At 37.1% G+C, this 27,796-nt stretch overlaps 1 long non-coding RNA gene across 1 annotated transcript; it reads right to left on the reverse strand.

Annotated features, from left to right (window-relative positions):
- Positions 1–19,551: 19,551 nt before the first annotated feature.
- LOC135578689 (uncharacterized) lies at positions 19,552–26,477 on the reverse strand. The gene is made up of 2 exons (XR_010470727.1): positions 23,288–26,477; positions 19,552–22,632 (listed from the first exon to the last, which is right to left on the reverse strand). It is a non-coding gene; the product is annotated as an uncharacterized LOC135578689 (long non-coding RNA).
- Positions 26,478–27,796: the final 1,319 nt, after the last annotated feature.

Genomic DNA, 27,796 nt, shown 5'->3' on the forward strand with positions numbered 1-27,796 from the left:
TACTCAAGAAAAAAAAATAATGTTCAGTCCAAGGTGCAGCATTGCTAATAATGTAGCACTAAAAGTATTGAATTTAGCTGTTTGACAGCATTAGAAGATATTTTTCCACGTGGGTAGAAAACTAAACTGAAAAACAATGAAATGTTAGTAATTATCCAGATAGATAGTAAAGTTCACCTTGAGACCACCTGGCACTGTTGTATAGCTAAAAAACTAACAAAAAAAGAAAAATACACTCATAACAGTCTTTCACCTTAATAAGAATAAAAGCATTGGATTTGGGGCTTTATTTATTTGCTTATTTTTCTACAGTCTAAATTCTAATTTCTGAGTAGCTTATACAGGAATTTAACCAGAAGTATTTTGTAAGTAAAATAGAAATAAATAAAATAGATGACATTTTTATTTTAGAAGAAAGGGATTGAGAAGTTATATTTTAATACAATTCTACCTTTTATTTTCCTGAAGTAGGATGGCACCACTCAGCTTAAGAACATGACTCTGCTGTCTCTGAGGGATTGTAATGATTTCAAAAACTAGAATGAATGAATTTATAATAAAAAATGAAAAATTAATGGAAAAAGAACAGACAACTATTTCATTTTTAATAACTTAACCGCAACAATAAGACTGCTTATGGCATAACGTGCAATTGAATGTCTTTTATAAATGTTCTCTATTGAAATACTATGAATGAGAGAAGATTAGTTTCTCCAGGAGACTGAACACATGATTTTGGAATATTGTGAAATTTACGAATATTTCACAGCTGAACTGATGGTGGTTTTAACACTACAGTGTTATTAACTTGTGAACTACCTTCTGATCACTTCCCAAAAGTTAAAATATCAAAATCAAAGCAAAAATAATGATTAAACTTTTGCTTTATTTTCTAATGACGTATTAATAATTTTCATGACGTTTGCCTGTTGTTATCAGTTTTTTACGGTTCAAACTTTGTGGGGCTGGACGTATACAAATCTACATAAGAACTTAGGGAATGTTCTGGGCCAGCGATGTGTTTCTTCTAGCCCAATATTCTGTCTCCGATGATGGCAGAAGAAGATGCTGTCTAGGGAGAACACAACAGCCTGGTTGCTTCCCATGGCCTGCCTCCTCCCACTGCTCCTCCATCCAGAAGGGACTTAGCTGCGCTGCTTGTGGGAACATGTCTCGTCCAGACCTTCCACCCCATGTTTATGGATACTCCATACACTGACCTTATCCCTTTTGAACTGGTTGCTGCTGTTCACGGCAGCAAGTTACATAGGTTCCCTACTCACAGTGTAAGGAAGTGCTCTATTTGATATATTTTAAAATTGCCTCCTTCTCATTTTCTCAAGTTTCTCCAGTTCCCCTACTGTGGGATTTGATAAATAAGGGCAGTGTTTATTTCAGCATATTTTTTTTGTCTTGACCATATGTCCCTGCAGCTGTATCCTCTCCAAACTGAGTTCTCCCAGTCCTTTCTGGTTCTCCCCTCTCAGGTAACTGCTTCCTTCCTTCCTTCCTTCCTTCCTTCCTTCCTTCCTTCCTTCCTTCCTTCCCTCTTTCTTTCCCTCTTTCTTTCTCTCTTTCTCTCTTTCTCTTTCTCTTTCTTTGTCTTCCTTCCCTCTTTCTTTCCCTCTTTCTTTCTCTCTTTCTCTCTTTCTCTTTCTCTTTCTTTGTCTTCCTTCCCTCTTTCTTTCCCTCTTTCTTTCTCTCTTTCTCTCTTTCTCTTTCTCTTTCTTTGTCTTTCTTTCTTTGTCTTTCTTTCTTTCTTTCTTTCTTTCTTTCTTTCTTTCTTTCTTTCTTTCTTTCTTTCTTTCTTTCTTTCTTTCTTCTTTCTTCTTTCTTTCTTTCTTTCTTTCTTTTCTTTCTTTCTTTCTTCTTCTTTCTTTCCTTCCTTCCTTCCTTCCTTCCTTCCTTCCTTCCTTCCTTCCTTCCTTCCTTCCTTCCTTCCTTCCTTCCTTCCTTCCTCCTCCTTCCTTCACTTCCTTCCTTCCTTCCCTTTCCGTCTCCTTCCTTCCCTCCTTCCTTCCTTCCCTCCTTCCTTCCTTCCTCCTTCCCTCCTTCCCTCCCTTCTTCCTTCCCTCCTTCCCTTCCTTCCTCCTTCCTCCTCCCTCCTTCCTTCCTTCCTTCCTTCCTTCCCTCCTTCCTTCCTTTCTCTCCTTCCTTCCTTCCTTCCTTCCTTCCTTCCTTCCTTCTCCTTCCTTTCCTTCCTTCCTTCCTTCTCTCCTTCTCCTCCTTCCTCTCCATCCTTCTTTTCCTTCTCTTTCTTTCTTCTTCTCCTTCCTTCCTTCCTTCCTTCCTTCTTTCCTTCCCCTTCCTTCCTTCCTTCCTTCCTTCCTTCCTTCCTTCCTTCCTTCCTTCCTTCCTTCCTTCCTTCCTTCCTTCTTTCTTTCGTTTCCTTTTTTTCCTTCTCTAACACTACTACATCTGTTTTGAGTTTCAGGGACAAGAATTGTACCCAGTTGCAAAGATGGGGGAATACCAAGTTTTCCGTAGTGGAAAAATTGCACCCTCTGTCTCATTCTCAGTACCTTGTTTGACTACTCCGTATGTTTTTCTGCTGTCTTACTAGGGAATGGAAGCCAGTCACTGCTCTGCAGTTCCCAGCGATCACAGAATCACAGAATGGATCCCCCCTTAACCCCCTGTGTAGATCAGAATTTTATAGGAAATTCCTTTTATTCTGGCACAGTGACAGTTTGCAAGAATAGGTTACACACTTTAAACAACAGATTTGCAATATCATACCTGAGTCACTCAGGTCTTAAGTAAATGCCATCTGGTTATGGGGATTTATGACCTTTTTGTTTTGTTTTATAATTCTGTATATTTTCTTCAAGTTATCTAGTCCTTCTTACCTATCTGCTACAAGAAATGCATGGTGTGGAGGAATCTGTCCAATAGATCAGTTAAAAGTCTGCAAAAAGAAATCTTTGAACTTCTGTGCTAACACCCTATCAGACCTGAACAAACCTTTAAAAAGTTCGTAATTAGACATTGTCCTTAATAAGATTTTGCTTTTGATATATTTAAAGAATTCATTACTGAGTTTGATGATCCCTTGAGAGGTGTTCTTCCATTCCTTTTTTAGCTCTCTTTATTTCCTATTTGCGTTTGACCCTATGTATATTTCAGACTTTCATTTTCCCTCTGGGTTTTTAGTTCGGGGGCGGAGAGGGGCACATACAACATACGTTGGTAGTTTTTTGGCCTTTAAAAGTTAGAAAAAAATGATGAGCAATTTTTTTATTTTACTTCTTTTTCTACCATGGTGATGATTGTTGGAGTTGCTCTAATCAACCCTGTGAGTGATTTCACGTGCTTTAGCTGTACGTGCTGATACATCTGCTCCCTGCTTGGCTGCCCATCTGCAGTCATTAGAGGAGTAAGTGCAGTTACTGAAGAGAATGTGTACCTGAGGCTACCAATGGGAATCACAGAGCTATGAGACAGCTTCATAAATGAACTGTAAATTAATTATTTTTCCTCTAGTCATCAACAAAAACAATCAAAGCTGTGGGTTTGCATCTTATCAGAGCTAAGAGAAACTTCAAAACTGCTTTGATTTTAATGTGAGATATATTTAATTCAGTTATGCATCTATGGGTTTCCTTTCCCATGCTAGTCCAGCTGTTGACCTTTGGAGAGTCATGGCCAGAGGCTTGGCTTTCTCACAAGTTATCTCTTTGTGCTCTTGAATGTGAAGCAACATAGCCTTAGAGGCTTGAGTGGATAACAAGGATGGGGTCAAACGGACGGCTAAGCATCCTTTAGAAAGGTTAAGGGGGTACATTGCTTTGAAGCTTGCCTCCTTCCCCACATTGAGTAAACATGATCTGAGTTGTCTTGAGGGCAAATTCTGAATACTTTCCAGGGTATTTGCCTATCTAGAGTCAGCCCTGAGGGAAGCTTCAAAGCTTCCCACCTTTCAGTCTCTGCAGCTCAGCAGAGTCAGCTGGGTATCAGCAGTTGCATGAAGTGGATCCTCTTGACTCTGTGTGATACTTAAATGCCAAAGGACTGACAGAGGCCCACTAGGCACAGTGGCCAATGTGTACAGAAGCCTTCTGGACATCTCATCTTCTGTGATACTTTAAAGGATGCCACTTGATATCAGACACTCAGACTGTCCATCTTCAGATAAACTTTGCCTCTGTTAACTGATATTTGTTTCAGCAGACATGACATATTATGCTTTTATTATCTGAGAAAAATATATTGCTGAAACCATTTAAAAATAACATCAAGGAATCACCAAGTGAACAACAACAAAAAATCTTTAATACTTTCTAGATCTTTGATTATGAATCTTTCTATGTGGCTGGTAAGACAATTGCCCAAAGCAGAGAAGGCAGTGACTGCTGTTACCATCTCTGACGCTGTTGAAAGAAGCCAGACAGTATCAGCCAGCAATACCTTGGGGAATGAATTGGCAAGTGAATTATTAGTATTCTCTTTTCTGGGCAAGTAGGAAGACAATTCTTAGTTTAAAGAGATCGATATTGATAAATGCTGATTTCACGCTAAAGTTGTTTCAGAGTTTAGATTACAGACAAGAGAAAATATATTCATTAAAAATACATAGTGAATCACAGGAAACCACTGAAGAGAGAAAACAGAACAATATACTAAGTGCAGGACAAGTAGCTAGTTGCTCATTTGAAATATAGTGGTTTTTTGCCCATTATCACATTCTGAATAGTTTAGCTTTCTTCAAAGGTTAGTGTGTACAATATTTCTGTTTTGAAAATAAAATTGCTTTTCATCTTCTGTTTGCAAAACAAGCTTATAAAATATAGGATGGGAAAAAAGGCAGTGCTTCTTAATAATTCCTGTTAATAAGTTGTTTTTATTTAGTATGGTGAGGTTTGTTTTCACACACAGTAGGCTTTATACAATGTATCTAGTCTATGTTTTAATTGTTTCAGACTTCGTGGTTTATATTTACTAGACTTGTGACCAAATTCTGTTTTAATTCACATTTCAGCTTTCTCGTATATTTTTATCAGGGCCTCATCTAAGTGTAGTGGAGCTAAACACCTTAAGAAATATGATCAAGTGAGTCTATCTACAACAAAAATATAATGAATTCAGAGTTCAACATATGATGTTAATTGAAAAGGTGTACAAATTTTTTTATACTGTTCATTCAAATTCCTGCCTAGTGAAATGATACAATTTGGGTAAAAATAGAGCAGGAAGAAAAAAGTTTATTCTTGAGGCATCTAGAAACATCTTTCCTAGGTTAAATGTTAATAAAACTGACAATAATTAATTTTGGTAGATAAGTGAATTTAAATGATGGTATGATACCAAGCTCCTCCATCGTTATAGGAGTTTGAATTTAAAATTTTAGATTAAGTGAATCTTCAGTTTGGGGACATTCTAAAATGCAGCTCTGTTGAATATATAACAGTTTGGGTGTTTATAAGACGGGAGCAACAGAATGAAGTTTATTCTTTCTTCAATAGCTGTGTATTTTGTTGCACATCAGCAACATATGTAGAGACTTTATTTTAATTATGAAGTTCAAAACTTATGTGCTAACATGAACGAAAGCTGTCAGAAATATCCTTAGGTAATTTAAATGAAATGACTGAAAAAGTTATAGTTTTGAAAGATGCCTGATAAAGAATGTTGAAAACAAAATGAGAGACAAAATTCAATATTTATTATTTTGGTAAGCTATATACAGTCATTAGTCTCCAATTCATTTTTAGAAAGCTGAACTACAATGAAGTAATAAAAATCTGAACAAAAAAAATTGATTAATCACAAACTATTGAATCTTTTTAATGTACCAGATTGAAATAATTACCTTACAGCACAATACAAGACCATTCAATCTATGGAGAGCATCATTACAAAGATTATTTTGAAGAAAAAAGTGTTTCATCACTGATTGTATCTATCTGCAAAGTGAGATCCATAATCAACACATAGGTACGTGATTTTTTTTTCTGCAGGAAGGTATTGTCCCAAGGGGATATACTTCAGGAGTCGCTCAGCAGAGCATTATATGACGTAGTTGTAAACTGGGTAGAAAACAGTAAAAAGTTATCCCATACTAAGAAACTCTCTTGTGATGAGTCTTTCATGAGCTAATATGTAATGATTTCTGAAAGAAACCACTTGTGTCCCCTCTCCCTCCTAAAAGGAGGCTGGTCACAGAAGTCCGTTACTGTTATTTTGAATCTGTCTTTTTCTTAATTATTTTATTCCCACTCCCAGAAGAAGAGCATTTTGGGGACATGACAGAAACATGCATTTTTATTTTTCTCCTAAAACTGACGCAACAAAAGTATTGTAAAGAGAAGAAGATGATGAAATGTTTCAATTCTTTGCGCTTGTATTTGACAGGTCTTACTGTAGAGCTTAACGATGGGGCAGGATGCCTTCTCGTGTTCAGGTAAACTGCCATATTGAGACGAAGGAGGCTGGCGTAGAGGCTTGAAATTATGCCTACAGTGAAGGCTCCAAAAGCACTGTTTTCAGATATTAGCAGTGAATGCAGACTTAATTCAATCATCAAAAGCAGACTACGTATGACCAAAAGTAGGGTAAATTGGCTTGGCAGAACACCTAGTTTCTCACCTTGATTTTTTCAGTTCCTGACATGATTGCAGTATGCCTCAGAAGTGAAGCACCTCTGCTACAGCGCTGTACAGTAAGAAGGTAAGCTTCCTCTCTTACTCTGAAATGTGGTCCCTGATGATACCAAGGCAACATTTTGGTGGGACAACAAAAAGAATCTTTTGCTAATGATGCCTAGTTTGTGTATTCTGTAGGAGACTAAACCTCTTTGACTTTCACTATAAATGTCATCTATACAGCACCTTCATTTTTAAAGGAAGAGAGAATTTTAAAAACACTCAGTATGGCTCGTGACCTTTAAATCTCTTAAATAACAACGGTACAAGTACTAGGAAATTTTTATAACTATTATGTTCCTGAGTAAGACATTTAAATACAATTAGATGGAAAAAAGCATTTACTAATGCAAAAACAAATGTTCTAAATCATTATGAGCTCTATGTACCAATATTAGAAATATTTTTATTTTAAAAAACAGGTTAATAAACAGAGGCACAGGAATTATTTCTTTATATGAAGGTCATCAGAAACAGCTTTACACAAACAGCCTTGGAGCTGTGTGGAGGATGACAGTAGAGTCTAATAATCAAAATGTAGCTGTCAAAACAATACCTTATCTTTTTATCCTATATATAATTGTGTTTATTTTCAGTTTACAAAAGCAAGCTGAAGAGAATTTGCTCGGATGCTTGTATTACTACAGTGTTTAATCAGAGCCATATTAATAAATATTGTTCAGCAATTTGCAGCCCGTGAATTTAAAAGGACCTGTCCACTGGAGAAGAACACATGGACTTAGCTTTCATAGTCATAATATATTTGGAACATGCATCTTCTGGAGACAGTTTATGAAAGTAAAATGGGAAATTGTTTTTATTTTTAGTACTATCTGCCATTCTCTTCCCTTTAAATTAATAACCTTCTTACCACCATCTAAGATGAACTGATTTCTTTCTGATTTTTTTCTTGAAATGCCCTCCCTGAATTTGCATTATTATTGTTCCCTTTTCAAAGATGCCTATTCTTTTTTAACAAACAAACAGTGACTTATATCTGAGCTGGTTTGTATTTGTCTGAGTTAGTTTCTGACCTTTAAAAAAGCCTTGTGAATGGAGAAAACTATTTTGTTCTCAGCTGTGTTCTCTCTAGAGCTGTCTACTGATCTGTCAGATAGCAATTTGAAGAGCTGCCTAAATAGAAGGCCTTCACAGTTTTGGCCCTGCATGCATTTCAACCAATTGATGTGATTTGCTCAGGAGATTGTTAAGGGCAGTACTGACACAAATATGTGGAACACCTGCTATCCGTGTGTTCGGATGGCCACCAGCTCTGCAATAAGGGTCCAAAGAATGCTGTCCTACAGATCAATTAATTAATCAGTCAAACAAACAAACAAATAGGGGTCTCTTATACTGCTCTTTTATATCCTTCCAATGTATTTAATAAAGATATGTATACACAATATCCTTCCAATGTATTTAATAAAGATATGTATACACTAAATGATTATACTCTGTGATCTGCCAAGGTATAACAGTTTTGAACAGTTCCCATCTCAGCTGTCACTGCTGCTGTATCTCCTGCAGACTGTAGTTGATTATAGAGCTCTTAGAGCATGCTGGAATCTTTCTATATGGCTGCTTGCCAGAACCCTAATTTAGTATAATTGATACAAGTTATTTTCCAGCCAGCATGCCAGTTTTCATTTTGTTGTTTTGTCAAATTTTGTTGTTTGCATTAATTCTACCTCTACTAGCAAATATTTTTTTTTCTATTTTAACTAATATTAACATGTTTTTCATTCTTTTCCAGACCATCAATACTAAATGGGTAAGACATGACTTAATTCCTAACCTGCCAAGCACATTCTCCATTTGACCAGATTCATTACCGTCTCCTCCTCACTGTCTTTGATCCAGTTTTAATTCACTTAGTGCTGCTGTCTGTGTCGATTTGAACTAATGCTGTGCATAAGATTTGTGAGTACCAGAACAGATACTATTCCAGACAAATACACACAAATCTCTATGTTCCCTTAATTATTTTTTCCATTCTTCCTTATCTTTTTTTTTTCCTTCCCAAGTGTTCGTTAGTCCCTTGTCTCAGAAAAGAAAATAAAAATTTCTTAACTGACCTTAGCATAGAAAATGGTTATGTGCAATCAATATAAGAAGCTTCTTCAATTGTTGAAGCAAATATAAAGGGAAAAGTAACATTTGTGGCACAAGTAGATTTAAAAAGAAATTCTGTGCTTTTGAAACTGCCAGTTGCCCAAATGAAGGAAAAGCTGCTAAAATATCTGAATGCTTCAGAATAGATTTAATGGACACATAAAAATTCATCTAAATGTTCAGTGCAGAAGTTACGGCTGCCTCGGGGCACTTGTAACTTTTTGCAACTTCTGTTTACAATCTGCCTTAACCTTTTGTAATTAATACATATTTCTCATTGTGTCATGTAAATCCACTGTCCATATCTTGCTTGTTGGTTTGTTGGTGCTTGTCCTTTAAGGTCTTGTTTTCTTACCCTTTAAAGGCAGAAAAATATGTGTGATGTACTACAGAAATAATATGTAGGTTGTAAAAAATACATGATATACCTATTTTTCTCTGCAATTATAATGACTATTAGCAGTATAAATTTATTTATAGTATGTGTTAGGTTCTTATATCTCTGGAAATACATTCATTAGAATAGAGTATTGACAAATATAAAATTCAGTAATTAAAATAATAGTCACTAAATGAGTACAAAACCAAAATATACCTGCTCAGGATTAACATAATCAGTACTTTCTATAATATTTCAGGTTTCAAATTTTTAACCTTTCCCTTTAGAAAGAGATGTAATTTTTTTTCTTTTTGTGAATTGTTGCAAAGAAATACAACATTGGTGTAACAGGCAATTTTTTTTTTTAAGAACTGTTGAGCTCTACAGTAAAATTTCATACAACAGCTTAGCAGTTCCACTGGAAATGAGTCAGGCCATTTCAAGAATCTTACTTTTCTTCAGAAGTGTATTTCAGTCAGTTGAACATATATTTGTCTTAGATGTAAGATCATATATATTTCTTTTGTTTGATGAAGAATGAATTAAAAAAATTTAAATCTTCTAAAATGATAGTGGTAAAATGAATAGAAAGGAACTCAAGCTGTTGGGAAGCTGGAAATCGTTCAAAAGCTGGGTCTGTTTTTAAACTTACTAATAAATCCACTGTTATTTCTACAATATTTTTTACTGACAAACAACATGAGTTTCAGGACCTACAGGTATATATTATGTTTTTACAGATCTAATTCCTTTGAATCATCCGTTACCTTTCTTCATGTAGGATGTTACGTTTTCTCTTGCCTTTAACACTGAGAATCCGAAGGATCGAATCAGGAAGCGACAGTCAAGAGTATGAATGAGTAAAACACTACTTTACATTTCCTGCTTCATTTATTTCTTCCCTTTTCTGTCAAACCTTTTGCCTGATCTGGGTTGAAATAACTGTTCATTTATTTCTCTGCTTCCTTTTCTGATACCAGATTTTGAGTCTGGGCTAGTTTTATATGATTGTTGGTAACAGCCCAGATTCTGTGCAAAACTCTAAGGGTACATAAAGGTAGGAACTTTTCAAGGAGCCTGATGCTGTTCAGAGAATCGTCTAGTTCCTGATTACTATGAAGAAGTATTTTTATTTATCTCTTTATCGATACAAGCGTACTGAGATAAAAGTGAAATTTGATGTCATAGATCTGCATTGTGCTAACAGGTAGGATTGCCATTCATGCTTGGCTAAGTTTTCTAGAAATTCAGAATAAAAAGGATGACCAAGACTACCTTAAAGATACAAAATTCTACTTTATTTTTTTTAACTTTCCTTCTGAGCTTAAATTGTGCATAATTTTAAGAACGTACAAAGGTGAGGTTAATGCTTCAGTTTTCACGTATATCTGTAGTGGGTCTGGATGGTAAGGAGTTGATTTTCTTCATAGCAGCCTGTATAATGCTGTCTTTTTTACCTGTGACTAAAACAATGTTAATAACACAGGAGCGTTGTGGCTGTTGCTGAGTCGTTCTTGCGCAATGTCAAGGCTTTCTCTTCTCCCACCTTGCCCCCATAGCAAGTGGGCCAGGGGTGGGCAGGAGGATGAGAGGTGGCACTAGCAGGACAGCTGACCTCTGTGACCAAAGGAACATCCCATAGCATATGGGATGAGCAATAAAGGTTCGAGAAAGGAGTACGAAGTAGGTACATTCAGGGGTTGTTGTCTTTGATTTCCCAAGCAACCATCATGGATGGTGAGGTCCCACTTTACTGGAGATGGTCAAGCATCTGGCCTGACAATGGGAAGTAATGAATGGATTCCTTGGTTTTGCCTTGCTTGTACACACTGCTTTTCTTCATCTGTTAAACTGTCTTTATCTCAACCCAAGAGTTCTTTTGATTTTGCCCTTCCATTCTCTCCTCCATCCTACTGGGAGGAGTGAACGAGCAGCTTGTTGGGGGCTTAGCTGCCAACTGGTGTCAACCTACCATGAAACATAAACAATTTTAATGAATGGAGCTGTAATGCCCACATACAGAAATCAGATGAGTTAACAGGATGCTGTAATTATCAAATCCACCATGCCCAGGCAGAACTTACCTTCAGGCCTCTCTGTCCAGACAAATAATATAAAATTACTTAAAACTAACATAAAACTATATCACCACCTATTGACAGAGGTGATCTGCAATGGCAATTGTAATAAATATATACCTTTCTTACTGAGCTGATATTTTTTCTCTGTTGCTTACTAATTTTAGCCAAGATTTTACTCCTCTCAAGTAGAAAACCAAAAAGTAGGCAGTAGAAAGGAAACTTCATGAAAAAAAGTTAATACAGCCAACTAAAAAAAAAATATAATATATATATATATATATATACAAACATATTTCAACCACCTAAGGGATTCTTCTGGAACTGTTTCTTATACAGCAGTTGGAATACAACTTCTGTTTGTTGGTATTCCAGGGTTGGTTGAATTGTAATTACAAAGCTTTCCGTAACAGGCTTGCTGGAACACATGCATGGATAGATATCATAAAGAATTTATATTGAGGTGTTAGAAGTGATTTGAGAATCCCATTAAAAGAAATACCCCAATCATCCACGATAACATTGTATTAATTATTAATAGAGCTAATCAGTAGTTTAAAATTGCTCACATCAAATATTAATCATAGGGTAGATGAATTCATATTATTTGTGACAGGCATACTATCCCTACTTCTCAACACCTGTATAGTGTTATTATTTGCTTGCTGAAAGAGATGAGAAACATCTCAATAGTTCTTTGCAAAAAGATGCTTGGAAATATTAACTCCAGAGATTATGTTTTGCTTAGAAAGCCTACTTATCAGCTCTCTAGCAATATTATGGGAAAGGCAGCAAACTCTTGGGAGGATACAAAAATGTACTTCTTTTAATATAAGGGTTTGTGATACTCCAAATCCAGGCTTCATTCTAGCTGACAGACACAACTGCCTTTCTGACATTCAACACAGATTTGACACAGATGTTTTCTGTTCAACTGAGGCTGATCTTGTGTTACGTTATGTGTACATGGTACTATTGCTTTATCTGGCAAGCTAGAAGTCTTTAGCCTTCTGGGTTGATTTTTCATAATCTGGAAGCAATTTTTTGTAAGTTCTGGAAAGCTGTGTTTATGGACTTTCATGAGGCAGTTCACAAAAGGCAGAGCAATTACGTGGCACCACCTTGGAGCCACATCTTTCCAAACTCCCATCTGAGTTGTCACTGATGAGGCAAAGTTGTAAGTGCCAAGGAACACAAACAGTAATTTTTATTGTTGCCTTTTTTTTTTTTTTATGAGAGATAGGACAGACAAAGGCATATATATTGCAATCCACATAAGAATTGGTAGATTTTTCTCATTTTAATTAAATTTGAAAGAATTTGCTGAAGGTGAAACTTAACAAATACGTCAATGACACAAACCAGCAAATTTTTCTGTGGGTATCAAACATATATCAACATTAATATTTAAATATGCAAAAAATAGCCTCATGGCATGCCTGTATAGCAATTTGAACATGTATAATTCTGCATATAAATTATAAAGATGGCATATATTAGGTTGGAATGAACCATATGTATTAAGCTCTGAGTAACAAGTCTGGTTGCTGTTGCTTTGTAGCTTAACTCTACAGAATATAAATATTGTTGTAATTACTGTGAGCATAATCTAATGACCACTAAAATGAATAAGAGCATTTAAATTATTTTAAATGGTGTTTGGAAGCTGTAGCGTCCTGCGACTAAGTATGCCTGAGCTGTATCTGATGATACTAAAAACCTGTGCAAACATTTAAAGGATTAGATTTTAAATGCATGGATACACCAAAAAAGGTTAGAGATAGGAAAGCAATTTTTACTGCTAGCAAACTTTCCTATTGAAAATCTAAATTTGAAAAGTTTTCCATCAATTTTATGATCTTATGAAACCATCTATATGGCAGGTCTCATTTCAGAAATAAAATTAACAGTTTTGACCCAATAAAACAAAAATCTGTAAGATTTGTATTGAAGCTGAGTTTGGAAATGTCAAGAAAATTAATATTGATCACATTTGATTTACAGAATGTTATCAATAAGATAGTATTTTTTTGGTGCTTATTTTTAATAGGTCTGTTCCTTGCAATCCTTACTGGATAGGCTACAGTAAAAAAAAAAAAATTAAATATATATATATATATATATATATGTATTACAAATGTAAATTTTTGCAGTTTAATTATATTGTTCTTCCAGGAGAGGAAAACAATCCTCAAATTAAAGCAAATTATTAAACCAAATATAAGACAAATTTGAATGTACGGTGGTCTGAGGCACTGTGCCTTGTGACACGTGGACTGCTGTGTGGCATCAAGGCATAAAAACAGAGGTTCAGTGGTTGGAAATTGTCAAACAGCCATATTAAAATAACCTAAAGAAATAATCCGAAGTTGAAAGAAATGGAGCAGTAGCTTCTAGTCACCTTCCACTGTTTCCCTCTGCTTTTGTTTACAGGCATGTTCCTAAACAAAGCACATCAGAAGTTGACATGAATAATTCATGAAAGGTGATATGGTGTTACGACATCTGGATACCAATGCATTTCTATTGCAAGTAATCATATGAAATGATGAATAAATTTCTACAGCTGTTATCTATGTCTTATGTCTGTATAATCAAATACCATAATCAGAGAAAAATTGGAACAATTATGTAAATCATGCAGAGAAAAATGAGGGTAAAAATGAAAGAAAAAAAGATCTTGGTAACAACAGAGCATCTGAGGTAGGATTAAAATGACAGCTGTCAAGCCACTCACAGCTAACTATAGTAGAGCATTGTAAATGTTTTGTCAACTTTAACATAACACTAAAACACAGCAAGTAGAAGCTGAAAAAATAAATTTCTTTCTAGAACTGCAAGGCAAAAATTTTTGGTGTTAACGATGGAGGCAGCGATTCAGATTAACACAGGATGTGTTTGCTCACTAGAGTTTAGAGTATCATTGACAACAGTTAGCAGAAAATGTCTTGTTGGTTCTTCCTTTTATGAGAAACATCTTTTCCATCCCTGACTGGTCTGTCGAACTTCGGAACAGTTTCAAATTCACAACTGAACAGAAGAGCTCATATAGCCTGGATCTAAACAGGCACTACTCTGTAGCCATCTTGGTGACATCTTGAGCAGCTTTTCTTCATACTTTTGTATTATGTGGAGAGGAGAAATCTCTCACTGGTGCCTTTGTAAGACATCTGAAGAAGTATCCCTACAGAATAGCAGAACATTTTCCAAATTATATTAAAACAGGCTACATAGGCATACCAGGAGTTGAGCTGAATAGAAATTTAGAACCAAACCTTAATATTTTAATGAATTATTTTAATGTCAGTTCTATCCAAATACTAAATCAGAAACTGTAGGTTTGCAAAAGTCTTCAATGTACCTCGTTAAAATGTGTGCTTGAAAGCCCTGAACACTGCAAGAACTATATTGATCTTATGCAATAAGACTTTGTTCAGATGCTAAAAAAATCAAACTTATTTTAAGTTGGCAAAATAGAGTTAATGAACAAAGTTTCTACTGAGTGAAAATCCAGCATGAATTCTAGAAACCTACTCTTGCTGGTGCAGAGGCATCAGCTCAAACCCTGAGTAGCTGCTAAGGTTAGAGTAAAAGTTGAGACAAGTCTCATACCTGTCCCAGTCCAAGCAAAACATGACTTATAGATGCTTATTGGGAAAGAGATAACACACGTTGAATGAAACAAGAATTCTTCCATACCAGACAAGTTGTCTTTGATAAGAACTTTTGCTTTTTAAGGCAAAGATTTTAAATGCTCCTGTCTTAAACCAGTAATATTCTCTTCCTAGTTATGAGCATTTCTTATCAATATTGCATTTAAATAAATTGCCTGAATCAGTGGAAAAGTCAAAGAAGTAAAATGTTTCTAATGCTAGGACTTCTCAATGTGTCATAGAGGATTTCAAAATCATCACAGAAGCCATTCTTCAACATATGATCTCCTTACAGTTTGAGTCCCTGTACACTGAATACAAGTGTCTGTATAAGCTGAAAATCAGCTGTCGTAGCTGAACACAGCTAACTGACTTCATTACTTAGTCCCAGGATGGATGTGGACTTTTATGGCACTTAAGTAGTTGTATTGTTTCTAGGCTGTCTTAATTTTCTTGCTGTATTAGTCACATTCCATACTTCCTGACTCTTGCAGCTCTACCATTTTCCAAGGCTGCTCTGCAACCCATATCAGATGATGAGCAATTGGGTGAGCCTGGCCCATCAGGCTCAAAGGGTTCTAGTAAACAGGGTTACATCAGCTGGTGACCAGTCACTAGTGGGGTTCCACATGGATCCATCTTAGGGCCAGCACTCTTCAGTGTTTTCATAAATGACTTGGATGCAGGACTTGATTGAATACTAAGTTCGCTGATGACACAAAACTGGGGGGAGCTGTTGACACTCTTGAGAGCAGAGAGGCCCTGCAGAGGGATCTGATTGAATTGGAGAACTGCACCATCACCAACTGCATGAAGTTCAACAAGTGCAAGTGCTGGATTTTGCACCTGGAACATGGCAACCCTGGCTGTACATACAGACTGGGGCCAAGATACTGGAGAGCAGCTCTGTGGAGAGGGATCTGGGGGTTCTGATTGATGGCAAATTGAACATGAGCCAACAGTGTGTCCTGGGAGCCAAGAGGGCAACTGTGTCCTGGGTGCATCCAGCACAGCGGGAGGTGATTGTCCCACTCTGCTCTGCACTGGTGCGGCCTCACCTGGGGCACTGTGTGCAGGTCTGGGCATCACAGGATAAAAAGGATATTAAGCTACTGAAGTGTCCAAAAGAGGGCTACAAAGTTGGTGAAGGGTTTAGGGGGGAAGCCATACGAGGAGCAGCTAAAGTCACTGTCGAGGGTTAAGATTGCGGGGTGACAATAAAACCCTGGCAGATGTATTGTTAACCTCCTCTCCCCCACGCACTTCCCCCTTTTTGCCCCTCCCTCTCCCCCCTTTCCACTAAGGAGAGACAATTGGGAGGAAAAAAAGGACAGAGGGAAGAGAGTTGGAAAAAATTAAAGATGTTTCACTAATGCTACTAATAAGAATAGAGAAAATAATACAAAATATACAAAACCAATCTTGAAAGTCTCAGCAACTGCAGAGCCGGCACCCAAAGTCCTGGATTAGACTCTGCAGCCAACCGGAGCTGGATTCAGTCTGTCACTAGGCCTCAGTTTGCAGGGACGACTAGCAAGGTCCTCTCCTAATGTCGGCCATAAGGGAAAAAGGGACGAGATCCTCGTGATCTCCCACTTTTATATGAAGTATTCATGTGAATGGAATGTTATACACAGTTGGTCAGTTTCTTGGTCACTTGTTTCTCGTCGCCCCTCTCGCGAGATGTCCATCCATGCTTATCAATAAGTTTGCATTCCATTGCTAGGTTTACCAAAACATGTGTCTGGTTCTCCAGGAAAATGCAGCTAATATGAGGGCTTGAGCTCACAGGCAAAATTCACTGAAAGAGAAACTTGTTTTTAACAAAACCAGGACAGTCACTTAGTTTGTTCAGCCCGGAGAAGAGGAGACTAAGGGGAGATCTCATTGTGGTCTACAGCTTCCTCAAAAGGGGAGGAGAAAGGGCAGGAGCCAGTCTTTTCTCTTTGGCAACCAATGACAGAACCTGAGGGAACAGCAGGAAAATGTGCCAGAGGAGGTTTATATCAGACGTTAGGAAAAGGTTCTTCACCCAGAGGGTGGTTGAGCACTGGAACAGGCTCCCCAGGGAGGCAGTCACAACCCCAACCCTAACAGTGTTTGACGAGCAATTAGACAGTGGTGTGAATTTTGGGGTTGTCTGATGTAGGGACAGGAGTTGGACTTGATGATCCTCGTGGGTCCCTTCCAACTCAGGACTTTCTGTGATTCTGTGATTAGTTTCCAGTGTGTACCGGGGTCTGAGCAAGTGAAAGGAACCTCAGCTATACATGATTAGACAAGAAGAAGTACTGGAAGCTGCAGGCAGACCTAAGTACCTGTTCCTCATCTGAGCTGTTCTCTGAAGAAATCTGCAGAAGAAACCTGTAAATGACATCCCACAAGAGAAAGAACTTCTGCCAAATTGGAAAAATACTTTCTCTACATTCAAGAAGCAGAATACATTCAATGAGTAGCTAGGACCAGGTGTTCTACATTAACAGAGAGTACACTACGCATCAGGCTGTAGAAGTGTTTGTACATTATCCCTCTGGCTACAAGAAACATTTGTATAATGTACAGAAATGAGAATGGCTCCAGAAGTTGTGACTGACAGAGACTTTTAATAAATATTGTGGATTTTGAGGTAGAGTGTTATTTTGGGACTTGGAGTCTTAAGTTCTAAACTTGTATTCAAACAAACAAAAACATCCCCCCCCTGCCCCCAATCAAACCAAACCAACAAAAAAACCCAAATCCTGAATAGAGAAGATTTGATACTACAAGAGAGTGCTAATCACTACACAGCCATTAGTTCCTCTTGGTTTGCTTTTCTGTTCATAAATACCCTTTCTAGGGAGGAAGACAACCCTTTTAAAAGTCAAAATGCCTTAGTTTTAAAACTTTTAACTAAATATTTCTATATGGTGTAATAAAATGACAGTAAAGCATTTTGGCTTCCCTAGATATTGCAGCTTTTGTGGATTTTTAAAAATTTGACAATATAACAAAACATCAGTTTTTACTACATGTCCATCTCTGTGGCTCCAGTGGCTAGTATTGCTAGTAGTAAATCTATTTTCCTTTCATAACTTGGTATGTTAACTTTCTGTCTTGGTAACTATATATCCTGTTCACAGCAGATCACCCTTATTCTCTCCTACAGAAGTCACAGGACTGATTAGTTAATTAATTCATTAATAATTCCTATCTGACTAATTTCATAACTTAATTAATTATGTGCTAGTTTAATTAATCCGTTCTTCAATGGCTTGTCTACTGATCAGATTAATTGCTGGGCTAATTTTGAGTCACTTTACTTACTGTTCTAATTTTCCTCTATGAAAAATATTCTTAATTCATTTCTTAACCATGTAATCCATGTAATGAACTCCTAAATTATTTCCTTGCTTCCCTGAGTTTTACCCTACCAAACTGGACTTTAACCTCACTGGAGTACTAAAAAAAAGAGACCATCTATTTATAGCTGTCATCATACTTTGCAGAATTTAAAAAGAGAGAAATATAGGACAGTAAAAAATCCTTATGGGATGAAGAACATTTTTCTTTGCTGATAATCAAGCAAAACTACTATGATCACTTGGTAAGCTCAGTACAAACAGACTTTGTGTCACTATCTATCGTGCTGCCCTGCAGATACGAATTGTATGAACTGAAGTCTCAAGCCCTATCCAGGTCTGAGGTTTTCTGTTCACACTAATGGTCCAGTTCATCCTCAGTAAGAAGGAAGGATCAAATTTTCCTTGTTAGATGCTGAGACATTCAGTTTACTTTTAAAACCATAAAGGAAGAAAAATCTATTTAATTCCTACAAAGTCTGGCTCTGTATTTCAGCAGTGCAGCATTTTGGCATCTTTCCATAATATTCAAGCTGTGTTTTCTGCAGATTAGGTGACCAACTCCTTGTTTTTTCAGCATTGTCAGTAGAGAAAAAATGATTATCATCCTCTTTCTACTGGCAGTTTACGTGGTTCACTGCTTATCATATCTACACTCAACTGTCTCTTTTATAAAACTAGAGAAACCCATCAGCTTTAATCTTTCTTTGCAAGCAGGCCATAATTTTTAATCTTTTAGGATTCTTTATTTCCTGTGGATTTTTTTCAGCTTGCTATTATAATTCCTAACATTTGTTCTATAAACCTTGTTGCTTCAGTCAAGGCCTCACCAATTCCAAATAAACTAGAACAAGTCATTTCAGAGTGAGTTATCCTTTTTGAAAATGCATCACGCTACTATGCTTAGTTTGTGATCCAATATAATCCCCTAAGCATACTCTACTGCTACCTAGCCATTTATTTCACTTTGGTCCTTTTTTGTGCATCTTTCATCTGTATTTGTCAATGACACATCAGTGTAGTTCTTCCAACATTTACCTTTACTCAGTTTCATCTAAGTGGGTTCAAATCACCTCTTCAACTTATTCAGATAGTTTTGAATTTTTATTCTATTCTCCAAATTCCCTGCACCTGCAGATTTTACAGCCCTCTTGCTGGTTTATGATGCAAGTCATTAATGAAAATACTGATGGGACAAAGACAGACCTCTATGGGATACCATGTTCAGTGAACTCACAGTTTGGTGATGAATAATTAAAAGGCATTCTCTGACTGTAGTTTTCAGATGTATGCTTATTACATTTAAATAAAATTTCTTAATTTTCTAATGAGACTATTGCACAGAGGTCATCAAAGTTTTATATTTATTATATTTACAGTTTTCCCCTTTATGGCAGTTCTTTTGGTCCAAGGAAGAAAACAGACTTATTTACATGATACTGTTTAGGCAATTCCAGTTTGTCTATTTTATGTAGCACATTTTTCTTCAAGCTATTTGCAGACCAGTTGCATTTAAATGTTTTCCAATACCTTTCCACATGTTTTCTTGGGTTGCTCAGGTTCTCCTCCCATCTCATTACACAACTTTTAAAGGAAAGATGCTATGAGTTTTCTTCTCTCAGTTCTACCTGCCATGTTTTTCAGGAGATTTGCATTAGTGTTTAAAATATTATTTTGGTTAGTTTCTTTAATACTTTAGGTTGGAAGCTACAAAGCGAGTTTTCACTTGCACAGAAACTTATATTCAGCATGATTTAGATTGGAAATGGCCTCCAGAAGTCTTCCTGTCCAAATTCCCACTCAGGGCAGTTCCAGATTGTTTATGGCCTTGTCTAATTGAGTTTTGATTATCTCCAAGGTTGGAGATTTTGGACTACCCTTGTACTGATGTTTTTTTTTTTTCCTAAAATCTGATCGAGTTTCCCATACTGAAGGATGTATCCACTGCCTCTCACCTTACTGTGCACCACCTTTTTCTACACTCTCCCATGAAGTAGGTGCAGATAACAACATGGTCTGATCTGCCCCTCCTCTTCTCTAGGCTGAACAGACCTTGCTTTTTCAGCCTGTTCTCCTATGTCACACGCTTCTCTCATCTGATCACCCCTGTGACCATCACTGCACTCATCCAATATATAAAAGTCTTTCTTGTACTGAGGTGCCCCAAGCTGTGCACAGCCCTCGAGGTTTGGTCCATGGTGTTGAATGGAGTTGAAGAATCACTTGCCTTGGCAGCTGGTTGCTCTTTCGTTAAGACAAACCAGCATGTAGTTACTTTTCTTTTGGCTGAAGGACAGACTGCTCCATTTCTAATTTGATCTTGTTCTTCCCACTAATGATATTTAGCTAGCTGGCATATTTTAGTAATTTTTTCCCCACAGTCATTCATTAATATTATTCATTAAAGAGTGGCTGATTATGTCTCATTAATATTATTTAGAAAGGAGACACCTACCATTGCACATTACGGCCCCACTCTAAAAATCCTCTTCTGGTTCAAATATCCAGAAAGACCAGACCCCAGAAAAGGCAAGCTTCAGGGAGAGGAAGTCACTTGGCCGTGAAGATACAGTTCAAGTGTTCTTTGTGCCTCAGACCTAAGCACCACGGTGCAGGGAACCCTGAAGACTCTGTCTGGCAAGTTCCAAACTCTTTGGATTTGTCCTTCATTAATTGATGTTTGTTGTCCTAACAATTGATTGCATTTTTGTTGATTTCTAATTTAATAAGTACATAATTAATTAATTGTTTTGTTCATCCATTTCCTAATTAGCTTGCCAATAGATCTTGACACTTTCTGAAGTGTCGTCTGTATTATGTAGCTTATCATAATTTTTATTCTTGATATTAATCTAATAGGGAGCAGCTATGTATCTCTTCTTCTATCTCTTATTTTCAACAAACCTATTTTATTTTTCCTATTTTATTTCACTTTTTTTTTTTTTTTTCTGTCCTGCAAATATAAGTTCCACTTCTTTTCTCTGAGGTAAGATTTGCTAAAATACAGTCCATTACCATTTTTTTGTCATAAACACTTTTTCAGTATCATCATGTCCTGTTTAGCAGTCCTGTATTTCACATCTCTGTGTTGAAAAAGGACATTGTATAGGACTGACTCTGACTGAACAAGATGTACTCCTTTCTCAGAATCGTCTGATTTTTAACAGGATCTCTTGAGCAAATTCCTCCTTATTCAGTAAATTTCCAGGCCAAATGACATTGAACCAGATTTTACTGCTCAGGCTCTGTCACTGAACATAAACTATTGTTTTCTTTTCACGTGAATTTTCTGTTTTGCCTTTGTTAGACACGAAAATAAGCTCAGGGGGACTGTTCTATATGTGTGGTTGCTGTAAATAAGGATGGCAGAATCTTCATCAGTTAGTGACAGTAAACACTGTGGCATGCAGATTAGCACCATAACAACACTTTGACATCTTTTTTAAAGACAGGTTTGTCTGCAAGCCCAAAACTTTTGCATATTTATTTTGTGATGTGGCAGATTATGCCTGGTTTGTTGAAATCTCTGTTCCTACTGAGTGCAATCATCTCTAATTTACTTACTTACCTTCAGCTGTCTGGAAACTTCCAATTGGCATTCTATTGTTTTATTGTTAGGTTACTCTCGAGTCACATGTTATCTTTTCCACCATGTTTTTAATACCAAGACATTTGGGAATGTGGTTTGATTTCTAGGTGCTGTGTGCAGGATGTAAGTGTGACTGATTTGCTCCTTTCTCTCATGGAGTTTGAAAGATGTACATTCTGTATCATATGCTGTAACAATAAATAGATTTTGGAAATGCATCCAGCAAGGCAGCAAGAAATGTCTTTGTATCTTTTCAGAGAAGGACTTCAGACTTCTGGCTCTTTTCCATGGGCATTTTTAGATTATCTTAATTTAATTAACCTGAACAAATCTAAGTTCTGCATTTACTGAACTGGTGTCTTACAGAATTTGACATATATACTAGGTAATGGTTTATATTTTTATATAAGGATAGCCACAGAAGGTCCCAAAATAATGAAATTACTTCTCCTTAAAATGTAATTAGTTTTCCAGAGTAGATAATTATCAATGTTTTGCTTCTAACCCTGTAATAAAAAATTACATGTTCCTCATTTTCTGTCTTATTAAATGTCTAAATGAATGGAACGCTCACTGATTTTATCAAGCAGAATATATTTCAACTGTCTTCTGTGGAAAATACTCGAGTTCTTTTACTGACTGCCAGCTCTCAGGCAGTCCTTTTCAGTCTCTATTTCCATTCAGATCCTGTAATGAGTTACGAATCGGCGGATATCATGTGCAGCCCACACATTTGGTTTTCAGGATCAAAGCTTAATGAGAGGTGGGAATGATTCTTCTGTCTCACAGAAATTGCCAGTATTCTTCATGTTCCTCAGATGCCTTTTTGGGTAGATCATCTGAAATTGTTAGGGAGGAATACAAAGCAGAGAAAGATCAGAACAGATAAAATGACATTGGCAAAGGCACTCTAATGGAGTCTGAGAGCACACATTCAAATCGTGAATTGCTATGAAATGAAGGGAAAACCTAGGCAAAAAACAAACAACCAACATAAATAAATCTCCCAAAACCCACACACAACCCAAACCCCAATACTTCCATTCTTCTTAACTTTTTTCACCATTTCCTAGGAAAAGGCCAGTTCACTGCAGAGACACTTAGACATTTAATCTTATTTTACATTATCTACAGATTAATGACTAGAAATTCCGTAATGATTTTAAGTGGCATATTGCATGAACAAAAGAACAGAATGGGAAGAAACTACTAATGTTTTGTATTACAAATATATCCAACAAGCTTTTTTTGCTGTAATCAGAGCTAGCTATCTGAGCTGGCTTAACTCCACAGGGTTGCATTCTGAAGAGCAGCTGAACAGAGGCACAGTTGAATTTCCTCTTTCAAAGTTCTGTCGCAGTTTTTGTATTTTCATGTCAAAACGGAGAAGGGAAACTACAAGCAATAGTTGCTGGGTTTCTCCTGTCAGAAAAAGTAATTACTGTAACATATATAGGAATGTGAAAGTGTGCTGAGCTACTTTGATCTAATTACCTGTTGTGACTGAGGTGCACAGCTGGCAAAGGTTAGAAAGTAAGGCAGTTTTGTTTATGAGAAATCATTCGGATTACCTTGAGAACACAAACATACCATGAAACACAGAACAAAAAAATTTGGACAGATTAGAGAGACAAAAACATAGAAATCTTAAGAAAAGCTCAAGATATCCATAAGAGATTTAAAAAAACCCAACACTCTTACAGAAGTTCAGTTGCCATATATGATAGCATGATCTTAAATTAGAATTTATAATAACCATTATTATTGCAAAGGAATATAGGAGCTTTAGCCAACCTGGTTACAGACAATAATATTCTCCTCTACCAATGTTTGCCATCTAATCAAAGCCTAGCCATAGGTGTAGACACCCTCCCTCAACCCCATAAGCCAATAGAGAGACACAGCAGTCTCCAGAGGTTGATTCCCTCTACCTGTCTTCAAAACGAACCTTAAGATGAGTGAAAGGTGGTGAGCTCAGACTAGATTTTAAAAGATTTTAAAAGACTAGACTAGACTAGACTAGACTAGACGAATTAGAATAGAATAGAATAGAATAGAATAGAATAGAATAGAATTAGAATAGAATAGAATAGAATAGAATAGAATAGAATAGAATAGAATAGAATAGAATAGAATAGAATAGAATAGAATAGAATAGAATAGTTCAGCTGGAAGAGACCTACAATAATCACCTAGTCCAACTGCCTGACCAGTTCAGGGCTGACCAAAAGTTTCAGCATGTTACTAAGGGCATTGTGCAAATGCTTCTTAAACACTGACAGCCTTGGGGCATCGACCATCTCCCTAGGAAGCCTGTTCCAGTGTTGGACCACCCCTTGGTAAATAAATGTTTCCTAATGTCCAGTCTGAACCTTCCCTTGCTCAGCATTGAACCATTCCTATGTGTCCTGTGACTGGATCCAGGGAGAAGAGCTCAGCACCTCCATCTTCACATCCCCTTTTCGGGAAGCTGTAGAGAGCAATGAGGTCACCTCTCAGCCTCCTTTTCTCTGAACTAGTAAAGCCCAAAGTCCTTATCTGCTCCTCATGACACTCTTTCCAGACCTTTCACCAGCTTTGCTGCCTTTCTCTGGAGGCATTCAGGGACCTTCACAACGTTCTTAAACTGGGGACCCAGAACTGCATGCAACGCTCAAGGTTGGGCCTCACCAATGCTGATTACAGCAGGACAATCACCTCTTTTGGCCATCTGCTGATGCTGGGTTTGATGCCCCCCAGGATGGGGTTTGCCCCCTTGGCAACCAGGGCACACACTGCTGACTTGTGCTGAGCTTAATGTCGACCAGCACCCCGAGGTCCCTTTCCGCAGGGCTGATCTCCAGCCACTCCTCTCCAATTTATACTTGTGTCTGGTGTTACTCTGTCCTAAGTCAAGAACATGCCTTGTTAAGTTTTATGACCCTGATGAGTGCCCAATGCTCCAGTTTATCTAGATCCCCCTGCAAGGCCTCTTGTCCCAAAAAGAATCCCACTCCACTATAACGTATGAACAGACGGACAGTCTTACCCTTGCAGGTTTGTAATCTAAATGAACAAAATAAACAACAAATGAAAGCAGAAGGGAATGGTATCCTTCTTGCGTGCACATTATCAACTGATTGATAATGAGAATTCTGCCCTGCTGTGGCATGTGTTATGAGGCCTGTGTAACCCTGCAGTAGGGCCACTGACATTGAGACTGGTAAGAGATTTTAAACTTACATCTTCTCCATTTCAAAACACAGGTATACATTTGAATAATATTTTATTGTCATATTAGCACTATTAGAAAATATAAATTTACTGAACGCTGTGAGCTGAACGAAGTGGTTAAGTGAATGACGTTGTAAGACTCGTTTTGCCATTTCGTGTCAACATATTCAGAAGGGTTTTTTTCTGAGAGGTAAAAATACACAGATCTACTATTTTTTGTCATGTGTTTAAGAAGGGAATTACTGAAATAGTTTACTGTGGTCAATATCATCATCTATATGTGAGCATGAGGTCATAAGAACACCTCAGAGAGGAAAGGATGTTGTTAAGATGTGTATAATGCAGCTCAGGTTGGAGATCTTTCTGGTGTTACATCCTACTGACTCCCTACTTCAGAGATACTTTCAAGGGATAAGGGAGAAAGAGGTACAATAACCATAGGGCCTTGGATCAATCAGTACTCTCCTGCTGGCTAATTTAAAGCTGTCCTGGTTTATGTCTGTGTGTCACTACTGTGCCTGCAGACTAAAATACCCTCTATAGGTATGTGACTGATGCCATGTTACAATATGCTCCTCTGGCCAGGAGTCAGGTAGTATAAATCAGCATAGCTTGACTGAATTGTATAGCATCCGATATGGTATTAAGGGAAATGAAATTACCAAGCCTAAAGGCTAAACCCATTATGCCTTAGTACAGACCACACCAGAGTTGAGTGCATATAATGAGTAGGTATTTGAGCCTTTTTTCCAGGATGAGGTCTGTAAAGGGCTGCTTGCAAAGTGACCAGTGTTTTCTGCAACTCTGAGACAGAGAACAGCTAAATTACATGGCATGTTAAAAGAAATATTCAGCTGTTCAATCTGTGCTACATCAAACTAACTCCTTCCTAAAGGCAGGATCCGAAACTAGATTTTTTTATGACTTTATATAATTTCAGAGCAGGATGGTTCAAGTATCACCTTTCAGAATTACTAAGAACCACAACTACTATTTATCTTGTGGCTTCTTGCATTAAGGACTTCTTTTTCTTTTTTTAGGCTGATGGACTAGTTCATATAATTAGAAACATACCTAAGGTGTGTACGTTTTTTCATGTGTCTTAGAGTACAGGTCTCAGAGCTTACAGGCTGTTAGTAAACAGGCTATTTCTTAAAGTCAATTTATCATTCAAATGTCTCACGTGGCATGGTAATGCTGCATATTTACATCTTGATACTTTTGCTGAGTGATTGATGTTTACACACTTCTAAGTTTTATAACCATCTCTCCTGTAAAGAAATAGATAATGATTAAAAAATCTTTCATATTAATATCTATTAACTCACACCCAACATTTCTGTTATTTGTAAGTTGTTTCTGAGTATCAGCAAAAGTACAATACAAACTTTAAGACATACGCTGCCCCAGATACTCTTCCTGATATCTTTAATTTCCTCTGTCAACTATTAATATAGTGCTTATCAGTGCAGAATGGGCTTTCCATAAGACTTCTAAAAATGAGATTTGCTGATGCAAGTGGAAAGCATCTAGGGACTGCACAACTGGATATCCTTTCCAATATGGTTGTCAGACTTTTTGGTGAGCTAAAGAGAAATGTGCTTCATAGACAGAAGGTAGTGTGTAAACAGTCTTACAGCAGAAATTCTTACTGTCAATTAACGGTAAATTCTGCTCAGTAATTCAGATATTGACAAATAGAAAACATAAAAATTTAAACATTTAAATATATATTCTCTCTATTCCCAAAGCTTACCTTCAGCCAGACACTTACCTCAGTCTCAGCTTCCCTTGCTTTCAGTCACTTCATCCCAGTTCCTCAGGGAAGCACAGGAGACTGGAGTCATGGTCATATTTGCTTCTTTCTGCTACTCAACTTTTCTTGTCTTCCTCCACTTATCCATGCATTGTGGCAACTTAATATCCCTGCCCCAGCACAGGTCCCCCATGATTGCAGTCCCTCAGGGATGTCGCTGTATGTGGGTCACCTGTGAGCTAGAAGTGGCTACAATTCATGGTCTTCCCCACCCAGGTCAACACTCTCCTTTGACTTAAACCCTGCCATTTATGCCCAATAGAATGGAGTTCATCCACTTTATATTTGGAGCCCCTTTACCTCGCTGCCAGAAACTAAGAAGGTTTACTTGGAAAAAGTTAAATCACTGTTCTCTGAGGTGGTCTCTCAGAATCTGTTGTGCCACTCCTAAGAGTAGGATGTGAGATAAAAAGGATCTTCCTTGGTCCTGAAGTGGGCAGTCTTGTGTCGAACTAAAACTCATTATACAATTCTCCAGCTCTTTTTAAAGGAACATCAGTGCTACTTGGCTATACAATGTAGTTTTGTTTTCTGTTTATATATTTAAGGTCGGTTTTTCATTCTATTCCCTGAATATTTTATGCACAGCATTGTTCTTGAAATTACATAAACACCTTATTGCTACATAGTTGTAGAGAAACAGCAGGAAATGACAAACAACAAACCTGATTTTAGCAGGAAGACTTCAGCTAGATTCAAGAGAACTGCTTTCAATCATATTAGAGTAATAGAAAGTCTGTTTCTCAAGAACAGGGCTTGAAAAATGTGTCTGTGGAATCAAACATGGGACAGAAGATGAAGGAATCTTTAGGGATTTCAATAAAATCATTCCAGTGTATTAAAGTTATGGCGAGTACTTAGACACTGATTTTTGTAAACATCTGTGGCTACGGACATGTTCTTAACCAGATCCGGTTTCTCCTGGATAAAACATTTTCTTTATCTCTTTTTAACACAGCATGTGTCTTCCATGA

The sequence above is a fragment of the Columba livia genome, chromosome 2, assembly GCF_036013475.1.
Source record: "Columba livia isolate bColLiv1 breed racing homer chromosome 2, bColLiv1.pat.W.v2, whole genome shotgun sequence".
NCBI lineage: Eukaryota > Metazoa > Chordata > Aves > Columbiformes > Columbidae > Columba > Columba livia.